Source organism: Nannospalax galili, unplaced genomic scaffold (genome assembly GCF_000622305.1).
Source record: "Nannospalax galili isolate Female #2095 unplaced genomic scaffold, S.galili_v1.0 scaffold115, whole genome shotgun sequence".
Taxonomy (NCBI): Eukaryota; Metazoa; Chordata; class Mammalia; order Rodentia; family Spalacidae; genus Nannospalax; species Nannospalax galili.
This window is the reverse complement of record NW_008340588.1, coordinates 3,956,751-3,972,494: the sequence shown is the minus strand read 5'-3', so window position 1 is coordinate 3,972,494 and position 15,744 is coordinate 3,956,751. Positions and strand designations below refer to the sequence as shown.

At 37.2% G+C, this 15,744-nt stretch overlaps 1 pseudogene; it reads right to left on the bottom strand.

Annotated features, from left to right (window-relative positions):
* Nucleotides 1-2,640: 2,640 nt before the first annotated feature.
* On the bottom strand, nt 2,641-4,186 carry LOC103736183 (annotated as a pseudogene).
* Nucleotides 4,187-15,744: the final 11,558 nt, after the last annotated feature.

The window sequence follows — 15,744 nt, the reverse complement described above, 5'->3', positions numbered from 1 at the left end:
TATTTATATTAAATGGGTTGGGGGGGATGGGGAAGGTGCAAATAGGGGATGAGGATGAAATCTAAATATCAGAAAAATATAATGTATAAAAATTCAAATAAAATATGGCAGAAGAGGGGGTGGAAAGAGAAAGAATGTAAGAGCCAGGAAGGAGGTGTGTGACTATATGGAGATAGACTTCCACAAATTCTTGGGATCCTGCTCATATAAACCTTCTGCAATGGTGTCAGCCTGCACAGAACCCATACAAACTCCAAGAGACAAAAACCCAGCATTGACTTGGGATATGGACAGCTGACCCCAATGTTAGCTGAAGCAATATTGGCAATTAATTATTGCTGGGTGAATAAGATCTGATCTTCCTAATATGAGGGGCTTAGATAGGCTGACTAGACCTCAGTGCATGAACTTGCACTGAGGCATGTCTAGGGACACCAACTTGACACAATAAGCCTTTAGACAAATGACAGAATGTACGAATTCCAGTGGGGGTGATATGGGAGGGTGTCAATGGAGAAGGGAATATAAAGATGATTAAGATTTAGATGTTCTATATGAAATATACAAAAATTCAATAAAAATAAAGAATTAAATAAAACATGGCAAAAATTAATTTTAAAATGGCTCCAAAGTTTAACAAATAGAAATATATAAAATTAAAAAAGTTTTTGTGCAGGAAAAGAAATTACCAACAGAACAAACAGCCTAAAAATGGTAGAATATCTTTTACGAGTAATTATTCAGGCAGGCAATTGACATCTAGTGTAATATATAAAGAACTGGAACAATTAAATCCTCAGTCCAAAACATTTCAATCCACAAATGACCTAATGAAAGGAAGAGCCTGTTCTCCTAAGAGAAGAAACACAAAGAGCCAGTAACCATGCTAAAACTTTCAAGAGCCTTGGACCTGGCTCAGTGGGTAAAGCACATGCGACATAAGCTGCCAAACTTAGCTCAATCTCCAAAACCCACATATAGTTAGCAGGAAAGAATCTACACCATAAAAATGTCCTCCGACTACAAGCAATGCACTGTGTCATGCACAAGCCTCGCCACTCAATCTCTCCCTCTCTCTCTCACATACGAATAACATAATTTTTAATGTTCAACATCTTTAGCCATCAGGGCAATGCAGATAAAAGCTACTTTGACATTTCCCCTTACTACATCAGACAGAATTATTATCATCAGACCAGACATGATGGAGCATGTGATGGTATAGAAATTTCTAGGACAGTCGGTGCTACATAGGAACCCTGTCTCAGAATACAAAGAAACAGAGCAGTTATCATCAAGAAAAGAGCCAACAAATATTGACTGGAAAGAGGATAAAGAAGAAACTTTATGCTCTGTTGATGAGAGTGCATGTGGATATAATCATTATAAAAACCAGGTTGAAAGTCATTAAAAATTAAACATAGAAAAATCATAGCCAGGTTGTAACACTCTTATAACTGTATCCCAAAGAACACAGGGAAACTGAACATTCATGTTGTGCATTTCATTTCTTAAAATAGCAAGGAACTATAATCTGTTTTGATGTCTATAATATATGAATTGGTAATGAAAATTTGGTAAAAAGGTAAAAAAAGGTAAAAAAAGGTAAAAAAGGGTAAAAAAGGGAGATAAGGAAAGAGGTAAGACTACCTGGCTTGTGTGACATGAAAGCAGAAAGGAGGGCCTCAGTGGGTAAAATGGTTGCTTATTCATGCAACCTGAATTCATGCACCTGAATTCAATGTCTAGAACCTACATAAAGCTGAATGTGCTACTATATGTGTGTTAATTCTAGTGCTCTTACAGGAAGATGTGAGATAGAGACAGGAGTGTTCCCTAAAAGCTCATAGGCCAGCTGTAGTACCAGTGAACAGCAAGAAGCCTTGTCAAACAGGTGGAAGGCAAGAACCAACAACCAAATTTCCCTTTGAGAACCACACATGCTCTGTGCCTCATGTGCACCCACGCTCACAAATAAATACATACACACATGCAGAATCATTCACGAACATACAAAAATTTTGAAAAGTGGAAAGAAGGAGATATTTCTGGGTAGAAGGGGCTATTCTGAAGATTAAGGGAAACAGAAGGTGACGAATAATAACAACAAAAAATTGTTTCAAAATGCCAAAAGGCATCCTAATACTGTGTATGCTGACTTAAGTTTTTTCTTAATTTTTTATTTATTATTTTTACTTTATGTGTATGTGTATATTACATGCATGTAGGTAAGTGCACCTGTGTTGTGAAATGCTGGCAGAGGACAGAAGAGACTGTCGGATCCCCTGGAACTGGAGTTATGGACAGTTGTTAGCTGCCATGTGGGTGCTGGGATTCGAACCTGGGTCTTTTGCAAGAACAGTGTTCTTTCTTAACCACTGTGCTATCTCTCCAGCCCCTCTTTTTTGTTTTTTAATAACTTTTATATAGCTTTTAAAAACAGGTTAAAATGTAGCAATGTGTCTGCTACATTAGATTGGAGAACTGGAGGACCAAACATAAATGCTGTTTTAATTTTTTCTGTTAACGTTTTTGGCTAGGTAAGTAGACTGTAGTTCGTCCAGGGTACACATCTGTGTCAAAATATGCCTGATAAGACTAGATACCTACAGCTATTCTTAGCTATAGGAAGGAGTATCTTTAATCTTCATAGGAAACAAGTGCTTTCAAATCTCTTGTCTCAGCATGACAGAACCTAGGGAATTCTAGGGAGTTCCAGATTTCTTGGTAGGTCAGCTTCCCATCCACATTGTGGACAGTCACGTGGAATAAATTCTGAATATTTTGATGCTAGAAATTCCTGGTAGAGAGATAGGTTTTAGCTAGGTCTCAATTTGGGCTCCAAGAAACTGAAAATTTTGGCAGTGCTGATGGATCTGATGTGAAGCTCTGTATTTGCTCTTTTCTCTGCAAACTCTGGAGGCCCGTTGCTTTTGGTTTTGCTTGTGAAAGCACTGATGAGCTATAGTTTTACCTGTAGCTTATATAACTGAGAATTATCTTCTATCCTTATACTTTGGGCTTTACAATTCCTTTGGTTACTTGATTCAAAGACTTTCCTTTCAGAATGGCAGCTCTATTATCCATCATTTGGGAGGTCAGGTTTCTTCTCTTTTCTACCTTGTTCAGTGAAACCACATCTATCAGGCTGAGTCTCTGTAACAGAATACTGAGTGTCTCATTCATCCCTTCCAGTTTAAGATCATACTGTTTCTGGTATCCCATTAGAATACAGTTTATTTTGAAGGTACAAGGTATCCTGTTTTGAATATTCACTGTGGGATTTTCAAGTTCTGATGTAGCTGAAGGTGATGGAATGATCTGGCTGCTTCCATTGGTCTCCATATCACTCTGCAGTAATCTCAAGGTTTTCTTTCCCAGTTCTCATCCCCAGGTTTCTGTATTGTCTCCACAGCAAGATGGACACAGTTTAAAGTATTGTCAATGGAAGCTATACTCTTTTGAAGTTCCTCTACAGTGGTAGGCAGGCTTCAGCTAACTTATTAGCTTTGAGGTGGTTTACTGAAGTAGTCAACAGAGAAATCTGTTTAATTCATTTCTGTGATGTTGAGCCAGATTTTGCTCAAGCCCAGTTCCCCAGATTCAATCTTCTCCAGCTGTTTTTATTTGCTGAGAAGTTCTTCATTAAGTTTGGGGATTTCCTGGAATGAGTTTTTCTGATTAGATTTCATTGTTCTAAAATTTTCCTTCAGGGCATCCAGATCCTCCTTGAGAGCCACCTGCATTCATATCAAGCCCACACAGGCCACAAAGATGACAAAGAACAAAGGGGATAACAGACCTTGCAGGATCATAAGTATTCTCCCTTGTCAAATTGAGAGCGATTTCCAATAGTTCCGAATTCCTCTACTTCCTCCGAGCCTGGCTCTGAAACTGAATCAGCAGGTTCAGTGCAAAGCAGGAGGTGGCTACTTGGGCCTCTCTTAAACTTCTTTCTCTGACTGTCTCCAGCCAGGACTGACCAGCTCCACTGGGTGCTAGAGAATGGAGCCCAGGGAAAAGCGGACCTCAGATGGGTGGAGGAAGTCACACAGAGATAACAAAAGAATTGGTTATTCAAATAGATAAAGCCCCGGGTATGAAGCGGGAAGCAAATATTATCTACCAGAGGGTGAAAAGGCAAAGTCAAGAATACAAGATGCTCAGTTCTGTAGATAGCCAGCATTTCTGGGAGTGCTCAAAGAGCTGGAGAAAGGCAGACTAAGCTAAAGTAATTTGGACCTCTGGGACAGGACCTCCAAAGAACAGGGAAAATATGATGGTTCTTGAAAGGGAGGAGTCACTAAGCAGGCAGTGGGAATTTGCTAATCCTAGGCTGAAGTGGTGGTGACCGGAAGCAACTCCCAGCCTCTCCAAACCCGAACTTGCCAGGACATAAAGAACATGCCTGGGACAGGAAGCCACCTGTCTGTTGCCCCGTCTTGAGTTTGAAGGGATACTGGCCTGAGAGAAGCCAGTTCCGGAGCCTAGGGAAACTCCAGTCCTGCTGCCTGGGCCTGAGGTGGCACAGCCGTGGCATCAACTTAAAAATGTTTGAATAGAAAAAAAAAAATAGCCTTGTCGATTTACATTCATTTCAAAAGTATTCAAGTATTCTGTTAAATGTAAGTTCTAGAACTTTCACACTTGTAAAAGCTTTATTTCAATTTGACTAAGTGACAGAATCTGTTGCTGTTCTTGGTGTTAGATATTTTGGAATTTTTTGAATAGGGTTTTAATCTGCAGTCCAGGCTGTCTTTAAATCTCCTGCCTCGGCCTCCAAAGTGCTAAGATTATAGGCATGAGCCAACAGGCCCAGTTTTACTGCCTATTTTAATTTATTCAGAACATATTTTAAATTCATGCATATTCATGTATACATACATATTCATTTTATTGAGGGCATTTATTTTAGCTACTTTAAAATCATTGAATGTTCATCATTTACATTTTACCACAGTGGATCCATTTTTTTCTCATATTTTATACTATATTCATTTTTTAACAACTGTGTATGTGATAATTCAGAGTTACTTTCTGAATTATACACATGCTAAATTGTATAATTTTAAAATCTTTTAAAATCTGCTCTTGTTATCTCATGGATATTCACCCTCTTATTTTGTCAGGTAATTATCATCATGATATTTGCAATGTAAACTCTATTTTCTTAGGTGCAAGATTTTGCCACAAGTAAGGTTTCCCAGTGAGCTACATTGTGTCTCAAATTTTTTTAATGTCTCAGTATCCAGTGAGAGATGCAACTATACAGAATTTGAAGAACCTAGTTTTGGTCTTTTATCATAGGATTTCTCTGCTTTTTTCAATGAACATAATTTTCTGGATCCTCCTGGAAGAGTTTTTATCAATCATCATTTCCATTGTTATTACCACACTAATACCACCTTCTTTTGTGACACTATTCCTGGGAAGCCATGAACAAAAAGTTTACTCACTCCAGATAGGGAACCAAAGATAGACTAAAATAAGAATACCAGAATACCACTCAAGTCTTACCTGGTGAACCAACTAATCTGTTGTGGCTTACTCACAGGCATATGGGTGAGGGGTTGCTTACAGGAGTATAAATGGCACAAAGGTAGCTGAGAAAAAAGTAGGAGCAGGCTAAGGAAAGCTGAATCCTGGAGCTCACCGCATTATTTGAAGGCAGCTGAACAGGTCAGGGAGTCTCTTCTAGGCAACCTCGCTGGTCTTCCTTTTCCTGGCAACTCAACTGCTCTCAATTCCAGGCAGAGTAGTTGATCTGAGGATATCTCTCAGCAGTACTCACTGCTTTTATAAACTTGAGGATGAGGAGGCTAGAGCATCTGGACAGTTTCAGGGACATCCTGAGTATTCTGAGTTGTTGATTTACTGAGTCTTAAAGCTCCTCCTTTTAGAACTTTTTAAGTCTTAATGAGCATCCCTGCTAGCTAGAATGCCTCACCACCCTTTAGAACATCCAAAGTCATAAAGAAGGTCTCAGAGGAAATAATTATATAATGCACTTTTATTCTGGCAGTCTCATTTAGTCCAAGAAAATATGTTCTGCAACTGAAAACAGAAAATATGTATTCTGAAAATATATATTCTCCACACATTCCACCATCTTGTTTCTGTGATTTCACACTGTAACCTAAGGAGTTAGTCCTCCTATGTAATGGCTGGTGGTGGGTAAGATACTCATTTTTGTGTTCATTATAGATTTTAGGATTCTTTTCTGCAAGTTATCCTTTTGTATTATCTTACTGTTTCATTCCCATAATCTGAAAGTATAAATATATGCCAAGGCAATTCAAAAGTGAAAAAACAATACTGTTTTCCCAAAGCGATGAATTGTCACTCATGAACTCCTCAACTAAAGATAATACATACCAGATAAATGTGACTGGTGATAGAAAAAAAATGAACCATACCACCATGCATTGAGAAAGAGGAGAAAGAGACAAAGTGGTACAAAAAATGAGAGGACATGCTGATTATCAACATAAACTATGAAAAGCAGGCTCTGGAAGCAATTAGCAAATTTTAAGATAATTTTTCTTTCTTATACTTGGAACTGCATGAAAGTATTAATCTGTAAATTCTAGTGTCATTTATATAAACTTTACAGAAAAAAATCCTTTTAACTTTGTTAGTTAAAATGATATGAAATGGATTCAGCATCTTATTAAAATATGTTTTGGTACAATTTGAAACAAAATAAAATTATGAAGAAGCTGAAGTACTTTAAGATTTTAAGGTTAATTGAAACCCATCCAATATTCTTTATTGTCTCAATGGATTACAATACCTTGCCTATAAAAATGGTTGGGTGTGTGTTGAATTGAAGACATATATTCCCAATGAAAGAGCAATCACTAAGGTCTATCAATCAATCTCACAACTCATTCATTCATACTTGACTTAATAGACATCTTCATAGATCATTATCACCACATCCTGCTCAGAGAATTTTAAAACAGGAAGTCACTTAGCAGTCCTATATTGTAATCCTTTATTTTATAAATGAATAAACACCTGTCCAAAGGGAATATATAACTTATTCAAAGTTATACACCTAGAAGATATCAAAACTATAATTAGATTGATATCAAATATTCAAGACTTAAAGAAAGTTTTGAAAAAGCTCAAAGTTTCACTCAGCTTTCCTTAAAGGTAACTATCTTTACAAAAAACAAGTTCTAAGGATAATATTTGATTTTCTTCAGTTTCAAATGATCCTCTGTTTCACCAATGTATCATCCAGAATTCTGCATTCCACTTATCAAATTTCAATAATATCACTCATTTCTTATGTTTCCATAATTTTTGAAAGATTTTCAGTCCTCCATTGACTTTCATCGAGTATTTTTCAATTGAAATTTTTGAACACTACATTTGGTATGTTGTCACTCTTTTTATTTGGTTTAACATTATCACATAATTATATTGAAATTATAAAGTATAGGTAACAATATCACTATTTAAAGTCAGCACATATATCAAGCTCTGAATTCTTCCTACTAATGACTTTATCCTTGATTCTGTGGTTCAGATTAAGTCTGTCCTTTACACTCTAAAATTAACATTTTTCATTTTATAATGAATAAGTATTTTAGTACAAATATTATGGAAATGGACAAATCCCTTATCTTTTCAGATTTCTCACACTATCTCACACTTTTTTATCTGTCTTATTATTTCTACATTCATTAATTGAGATTGCTTTATAAAAATAGCTGTCCATTATCCGCTATATTATTCTTACAAACCTGTATTTAAATTCTGGTGGTTGTTTTTAAATTGTCACCTTGACACAACTTCTTATCACCTGAGAGACTCAATTGAGATATTCTCTAGATCAGACTGACCTGTGGACATTTCCATGAGGGATTGTTTTAATTGTTAGTTCACATGAGAAATACCAGCCCAATGTGGGCAGCACATTCACTAGACTGGGTCCTGAACTATATACGGGTAAATGAAATAAGCAAGCAAAATAAATAATTTCTTCTCTCTCTGCTCTTGATTGTGATATATGATATTTTAAGCTTAGACCTCGTCTTTCCTGGAGTTCTGAGATAAAATTAACCCTTTTTTTTCCTAAGTTCCTTATTCTTGGTATATTTTTCATAGGGGCCATATAAATGAAGCCAGAACATATATCACTGATGTGCTCTAATTTGAAAATTTTCCAGCTATGGTCACTGTGGATTTCTGAGTTTAGAGTTAATTTTCAAAAATTATCCCACCACATTTTTTGAGCATTTGCTTAATTGCTAAAAATCCTGACCCTCCTACCTCTACCTCCAAAGTGCTGAGATTGCAGGCACATGGCACTATGTTTGTCAAGAATTTATAATATTTTATATTGTATTCTATTTTGAAATGATTTTCTGAATGCTGGGTGTGCACATTGCTTTTACATCTCTTTAATTAGCCTGGTCAGAAGAGAGAGCTAGGAAATACAGGAGGATGTGCTCATGTAAAAATGAATACATATAGTATTCATTCTTTCATGAGTCAGTCCATTCTGTCCTTGAGCTGCTGCGGCTGGCTGATATTCCCCACACCACAGCACTCTATGCCCTCTATGGCTCGTAGCTTCTGTCCCAAGATGGATCCCAGCAGTCCCTCCGTAGTCCAAGCTCCACACAGGCCCCTCCCCTTGGAGGAACTAGCCAATTGGGAGACACTCCACCCATTTCCTCTGCTCTTACAATCTTTCTTTCCATTTTCTGCCCTGGTCCCTGAGCCTTGGAGGGGGTGACAGATGTAGGGTGATCTCTCTTGTATAGTAGCTTCTTGGGCCTCCACATTAGTCATCTTTAGGCCATGGCCACTAATCTATCTCAGTGGTGTTTCTTCTACTATAAAGATAGATGGAGGGAAGTAGACACATTTAAACAAACATGAATGTAAATACAGATGCCTAGATGATATCCTAGTAGGTGTACTATATTCATTAAACAGTATACTTGCGATTACCTCCCCACTAGGGTCTGTAGCCTTTCTCGACACCAGGTGTTGGCCTGGTCTACAGCACCAGATATATGTGCCACCCCTAGGAGCATGCCTTATCCAATTAGAAATTTGTCTTTTGTATGTATGTTGGTCTAGCCATTATTGAACTTGCAGGTATTGCTTGGCATGTCCATAGTGTGCAGCATGTGGGGTCGGGGTCCATCGGTGAGTAGAATTATAGAGTATCCTTTCTTCCCCAGCCATCTGCATAGAGCCTTCTGGCAATATGAACATCATCCATCCAGTGACACAGGGTTTTTCGGCTTAGTCTCAGTTCTATCTCTTCTTCTTCTCCCACACTTACAACATGCAGTGTCTTCAGCAACATGGCCTTAACGACTTTTCTACTGTACAACCAACATTAATGGCAATAGCCTTGGTGAATTGGAAGACCTCTAGGATTTCTCTCTGACCAACAGCTAACTGGGGGGCAACCCACCCCTGGTACTGTAGATTTTCTTAATAGTTATATAGTTTGGAAGTTTCTGTCCTATCTCACCCAAACTACATGAAACTCCCAAGAATCTTACAGCTATAGCTGGCCTTTGTTCTTCAGGTATCTTTCAAATGTACACAAAGGAATGTTAACATTATATATTAAATCAATCTTAGACAAGGTCTCACACAGCATGGAAAGGTTTTGTCCATTTGTATCAAGTGTTTTTCCAGAGATCCTTGTTAGGTACCATAGCATGTGTATAAGGTATTAGTTTGGTTAACTCTTTACCATTTTTAGTTATCCCTTTGGATTCTTTTATTCTTGATAGACTTACAGGTGTTGGCTCCAGTTGCCTGAACCTGCACTGGGCTTTGGAGGCAGGGGGCTTTTCCTATCCCCGCTGTTCTTATTTGGTTCCCTGAGTCAGACAGGCCCTGGGTCTGCTTCCTGACTTAGCCACATCTGTCATCTTCCCATTGACTACACCAGGTTGCTGGGGGAGAACTTGGTTGGAAAACCTGCTTCCACCTCTAGTATAGCCTTTATCAGAAGAGAAATGCATCTTATTTAATCCTTGGGGATTCTTAACCACCCCTTGTAGAGTTGTTATCCTTTGAATGTCCTTTATAAACTTTTGTTCTGGTTTTAAAACCTTCTAGAAATGTCTTAGTACCAAACTTAGTTTTCTATCAATTTTTTCTCTGGGGATATGGGATTGACATAAGTCTTGCCACGTTTGATCATTTCTTCAGTCTGTTCTTGTTTATATCTCTTATAGGGTGTGTTATTATTTCACAGACACGTTTTACATGTGGTCAGAATCATTTAGATTTGTCAAAGCCTCTCTCACTTTACAAAGATCCTGTCCCATAAAGGGCTTAGTAAAATCATTAAAGCCCCATACCATTCTCGAGGTCCCAGTTGAATTAAGCTTTCATTCCTATCTCTAGTGAACATAGTCTTATCTGGCCCAGTGAACTGGATATCGTATATTGCTTTTCTCATACCTAGTTCTCTCAGTAATGCCTGCCACTCCTTTATAGTCTTCCAGCCCCTGTTAATCGCGTTAGTCTTCCTTGGTGACAACCATGTATCTTTAATGCCTTTAACCAGCCACTGCATTAAGAACTGCTCCCCACCTGCATTGGCCTAGCTTGAACAGCCTATATCACAAGCATGGAAGGGTGGTTATATAACTCAGCTATAAAGCTTCTGAAGGACTTAGACTGACGCCACTTACCCCCATGTCCCATACTCTCACAAGCCATGTGGCCAGGGGCTTTCTGTTTGCTTGTTTGTAAGTTTTTCCTAGTTTTAAGTGTTCTAGCATAGAATATTTCCTAGCTACAGCACAGTTAGCTTTTTTTTCCCCCTTTTTACTATTATCTGTCTTTTCCTCTCAGTCCTTGGGCCTTACATGAGTCAAAGTGTCCCTCCCTTTTTCTCTCTCAAGCTCTGCAATGGGTCTGCCAGTTCAGCCTTTTCAGCTTTCCCAGCCTGGGACACATATTTTATGATGCAAAGTGGCTGCATTCCCTCCCTGGGCACTCCTTTTGGGTGCAGATTTTCTAGCCTTCAGGTAACCTTTAACAAATCTTCACATTCCGGCAACATATCCTCACATTTACAACATAGCTGTGGCCCATACTTCTGCATGGCTAGCCTCTTTTCAGTTACAGGTTTTATAATCCATGTTATAACCCATGTGATTATCCATAACCCCATTAAGCGTATAGGTTTTGATTGGCTTCTCTCCTGGATTTGGGACTCAGAACCCAGCTGACTTGTCACAGGGGCAGCGGGAACAGCACTGCTTTCTGAGACCCATATTTGCAAGGCTGTATTTCCTTTAGCCAGACTATGCCAATTTTATTGCCCAAATTCCCTCTGGGTTGCCTGTGTTTTATATATATATATATATATATATATATATATAATATGTATGTATGTATCTCAATCTTTGTAACAATTGATATTCTATACTTTTTTATTTGTAAATTGCTTCTGTCAGTTAAAGACGGTTTGTTTACATGGTAATATAATTTCCTTTTTGGCTAACCCTAGTATATAGATAAAATATATTTAAGATTGCAAAAGCTATGAAAAATACATTCTGGTTCTTTGTTTTTTTGATTGATTGTTTCATTTTTAAGATCACAATGTCTAGTGGCTGTATACTAGTCAAAAATACTATTGTGGCCACTCAGGAGGTGCTTTGTTAGATCAAGGCCAGCATCTTAGACATAGTTCAGGCCTGCTGTTGCTACAGCAAGACCCTGTCTCAAAGAAAGTACTATTTTTCTAAATTACTTAGGATACTTCTTTTTCTCCATTCTTTATTTCCCATTATGTATATGTCGCTCATTTTCAGTAGTATTATATCAGTATTTCACAGTTATTATCCTGACATATATTCCTGTCCAGAAATGCATATTGCTTAGTTCATTTTTAAAAATTTCATGTGATAATTTCACTTGGTTTAGGCAAATTTTGTAAGTGCTAACATATATATAAAATGTAAATTGTCCAAACATTAATGCATTAATGCGTATACGCATATGTACATCTAGGAGCTGCCTGGAAGGGAACGCAATGCCAGATTGAAGAGACCTTCCTTAGAGTGATGAGCATGACTTACAGCACTCATCAAAGAAACTTTTTTTTTGCAACAAATAGAGGTTACTTCAGAGTTGTACATATGGTCAGGCACAGAAACCATATGCCTGGGAGATGCCCAGTATTAGGTGACACATCTGCAGTCAAATATTTACAACTAAGGCTTATGGAACATATTGGAATAAGTGGTAGAGAGAGGGCTAGTGCACCCCTCAATTCTCCCAGGTACATCAAAGTATGAAGCACACAAAAGGCCACAACTGGCTAACTTTGGAAAATAAGAGACTGTAGAGTGTAGGTTGGGACTCCTATATAGAACCTCATTCTCCAATGGCTCAGGGACCACTGCAGAAGAGGAGGCAGAAAAATTGTAAAAGCCAGGACCGGTTTATGAGCATAAGTAGATGGAGGCTTCCAGGCCACTGGAGGCATGTGACAGAGATGGCATTGAGCCCTGGACCCATGTCACCTCAATGAAACAAGGGTCCAAAGGGGAGAGGAAAAATAGGTGGCAGGCCAGCACTAGGTTGAGAACTATTTAGCCTGATTGCTGCTTATTGAGGGAGAGTAGGACTTACATATGACCACTGGATGGACTGACTAGACTTCAGTGGATGCATTAACACTGAAGGACATTTGGATCCAAACTCATGAATGAATAGGACTCAGCATGAATGACAGAGTACATAGGGGTCAGTGGGGGGGATAGGGAGAGGAATGGATTGGGGACGGGCCCTGGATATGAGTGGGGAATATTGTATGAAATTTAAACCTTAAGAAAAAGAAAAAAGTTTTAACTCTAGGTTGGTTGGAACTGGCAATTGGCTGCTGCTGGGAGGTCGTGGGGAGAAAATATCTTACAGGCATGGGATTCTTGTTGGGCCCAGTGAATGGACCCACACTGAAGGGCATTGGGGGACACAAGTCATATTCTATTGGCCACACTGCACATATATGTTCATTAAATTGGGAAGAAGGGCTGTAGAGAGGTGAGCATATCTAATTGCCATCAAGAATTTATTGTATGAAAATCATACAAATTCAATTTTTAAGAAATGAAGAATATTTTACCTCAAATAATACTAAGAATACTTTGAGTATATCAGGTTAAAGGAAATATCTTAAGAAACATTTTTATGTCATGTTAAAGAAATATATTATTAAACTTAATAGCAGTTTATATCTATTTATTTGTTCATTTATTTATTTGCTAATTTTGCTTTCTAGTGTGACTGCTAGAAACTTTAAATTGAATATGTGTGAAACATTATATTTCTGCATTGTGACATTGATTTAGCAGGAGGCTTTTTATATATTAATTTTACACAAAACTACATTTGTGATGTCTCTAAGACTTGCATTCATTTTACAATTATTTAGTTTTCTGTATATTATTATATTAGATATACATATTCATGTTTCTCATATATTTGCTAATAAGTATATTCATTACATTTGCTCTTGACAATATTTAAAAAGCATTATTAAAACTAAAAATAAATCTACCTTATGATCCACTCATACCTATCCTTGGCATATACCCAAAGGACTCATTATACTATAAAGATACCTGAAGGGTCATTTTTTTTTTGCTTCCCCTCACAATAACTAAGAAATGGCAATAACCTGAATGTTCTTAAACTGGGGAATGGGATAATGAATATTCCTTCAATATATTGTGCTAAGGAAAGACACTTCATTATTCAATTTTTATCAGTTCTTTAACAGATGAGATTGAGAGATGTTAGCAAACAGCAGATTGTTTTTTTTCTCTGTGGTTGCAGATATAAATTACAGGATATGGACATGTAGTTTTAATATCATTAAGTTTGATGATCAACTTCTTTTGTTCATTTATTTACTATTTTTATCTCATTTCATATATATGAATGTATTGCATTCATATGTGTATGTGCACCCTGTGCCCATGGAGACCAAAAGAGTGTGTCGGATTCCCTGTAACTTGAGTTATGAAAGGTTGTTAGCCATCATGTGGGTACAGGGAAGAGAACCCTGGTCTTCTGTAAGAGCAGTCAATTCTCTTAACCACTGAGTCATCTTTCCAGCCTCCAGTCAAGGCAGACTTCTTGAATGTAAACTCCACATGTATAAGAAGTTATTGAAGCTAATCAAGTGACTCACTTATAATTTTTTTATTTAATTCAATGTAAAAACTTAGTTAAAATACAAAAAATAAGCAAATATAATATCCTAATATATAATCTCAGTTTAACAACCCTCACTTTATTGAATATTACCAAAACTTAAAAAGCTTCAAAATATGTATAGAAAGATGAATGCATTTGTAGGTATGTGATGATGAATAATGATAAAATGCTAATTTGGGGCATTTGTTTCATTAATACAGTTGCCTTTGGAGTTCATGCTAATTATTGGTGATGTAATTTTAAGATTAGAAATCTGGGGCTAACAAAAGAAGACAAGGAAGAGTTACTGAGCAACATTTAAAACCGATCTTTATGAAGAAGGAACGAAAAACTAAGGATTTGATATGTAGAAGTTAGTGCTGAAATTTCTGAGGGAATTTATGGAGTTCATGGATAGCATTGAGGTAAAATTGCCAACAAAGGACTCACTCCCATGACTCTCACACAGGAATGATCATGATACTTCTGTTGTTGTCAGTTTTTATATGACTGAAACTTATTGAAAGTACATCCCACTTTAATGTGGTGGTAGACTAAGATAGATTATTCCACCCCTCAGTTACCTCCCCATTCATTAGCAGATGTATCATTATGGACATCACATAACTCATATAGTTCAATAAAATACATGAAAGCTATTGAGAACACTTTGGACAACAAAAGAATACATATTACTGGAATATAGTTTGTATTTTGGAAGTGACTTTTGATTTGTTAGGTAAAATGGAATATGAATAGCAAATATTACCTCTTCAATATAGTAAATGGATTGTCATCTATTTCAGCTGCACTAATATCATTAGGGAAGTTATTGAAAATGCAATTTTGAATTCTTGATGTAGAGAAGAGGAATTTACATTCACCCAAGTTATGGATATAAAGATTATGTAACTTAAAGTACAGAGAAGCAAAACTGAAGATAGGGGAATCCTATTACATGTATGACAGACTTGAAGGTGGATGTTCAAGGATATCTGGATGTCCAAGGATGTTCAAGGACTGTCTTGAGGAATAAAATATTTATGTGTCATCATGCATCTCTTAGACTGTTTCCATAAGTCCCAATTAATTCTTCAGAAACCTAGGAGACACTGAAAGTTCCAGGAAAAGAGGATCACAGTAGAAGAACTGGGAGAGTCTTCAGAAATATGTTTATTGGAGCTGGAGAGATGGCTCAGCGGTTAAAAACACTGGTTGTTCTTGCAGAAAACCCAGGTTTGAATTCCAGCACACACATAACAGATAAAAACTGTCCGTAACTCTAGTTCCAGAAATGTGTTCACATTGCATATTTGGAAAAAGTCAAAATTATAAATGTTAAAACAGATGAAGTCTTTTTACTGATCTTTTTTTCTCCCACATTTCTCTTTTTCTTGAGTAGTTTTCTAATAATTATATGAACATATGACAACTCACTGGTTTCTAATGGGGAAAATGTTTTTCCCACATCTCAAAATCACACTAATTCCAATAAAGCCAACATATTAACTACACTAGACTCTGGTGGGACATTTT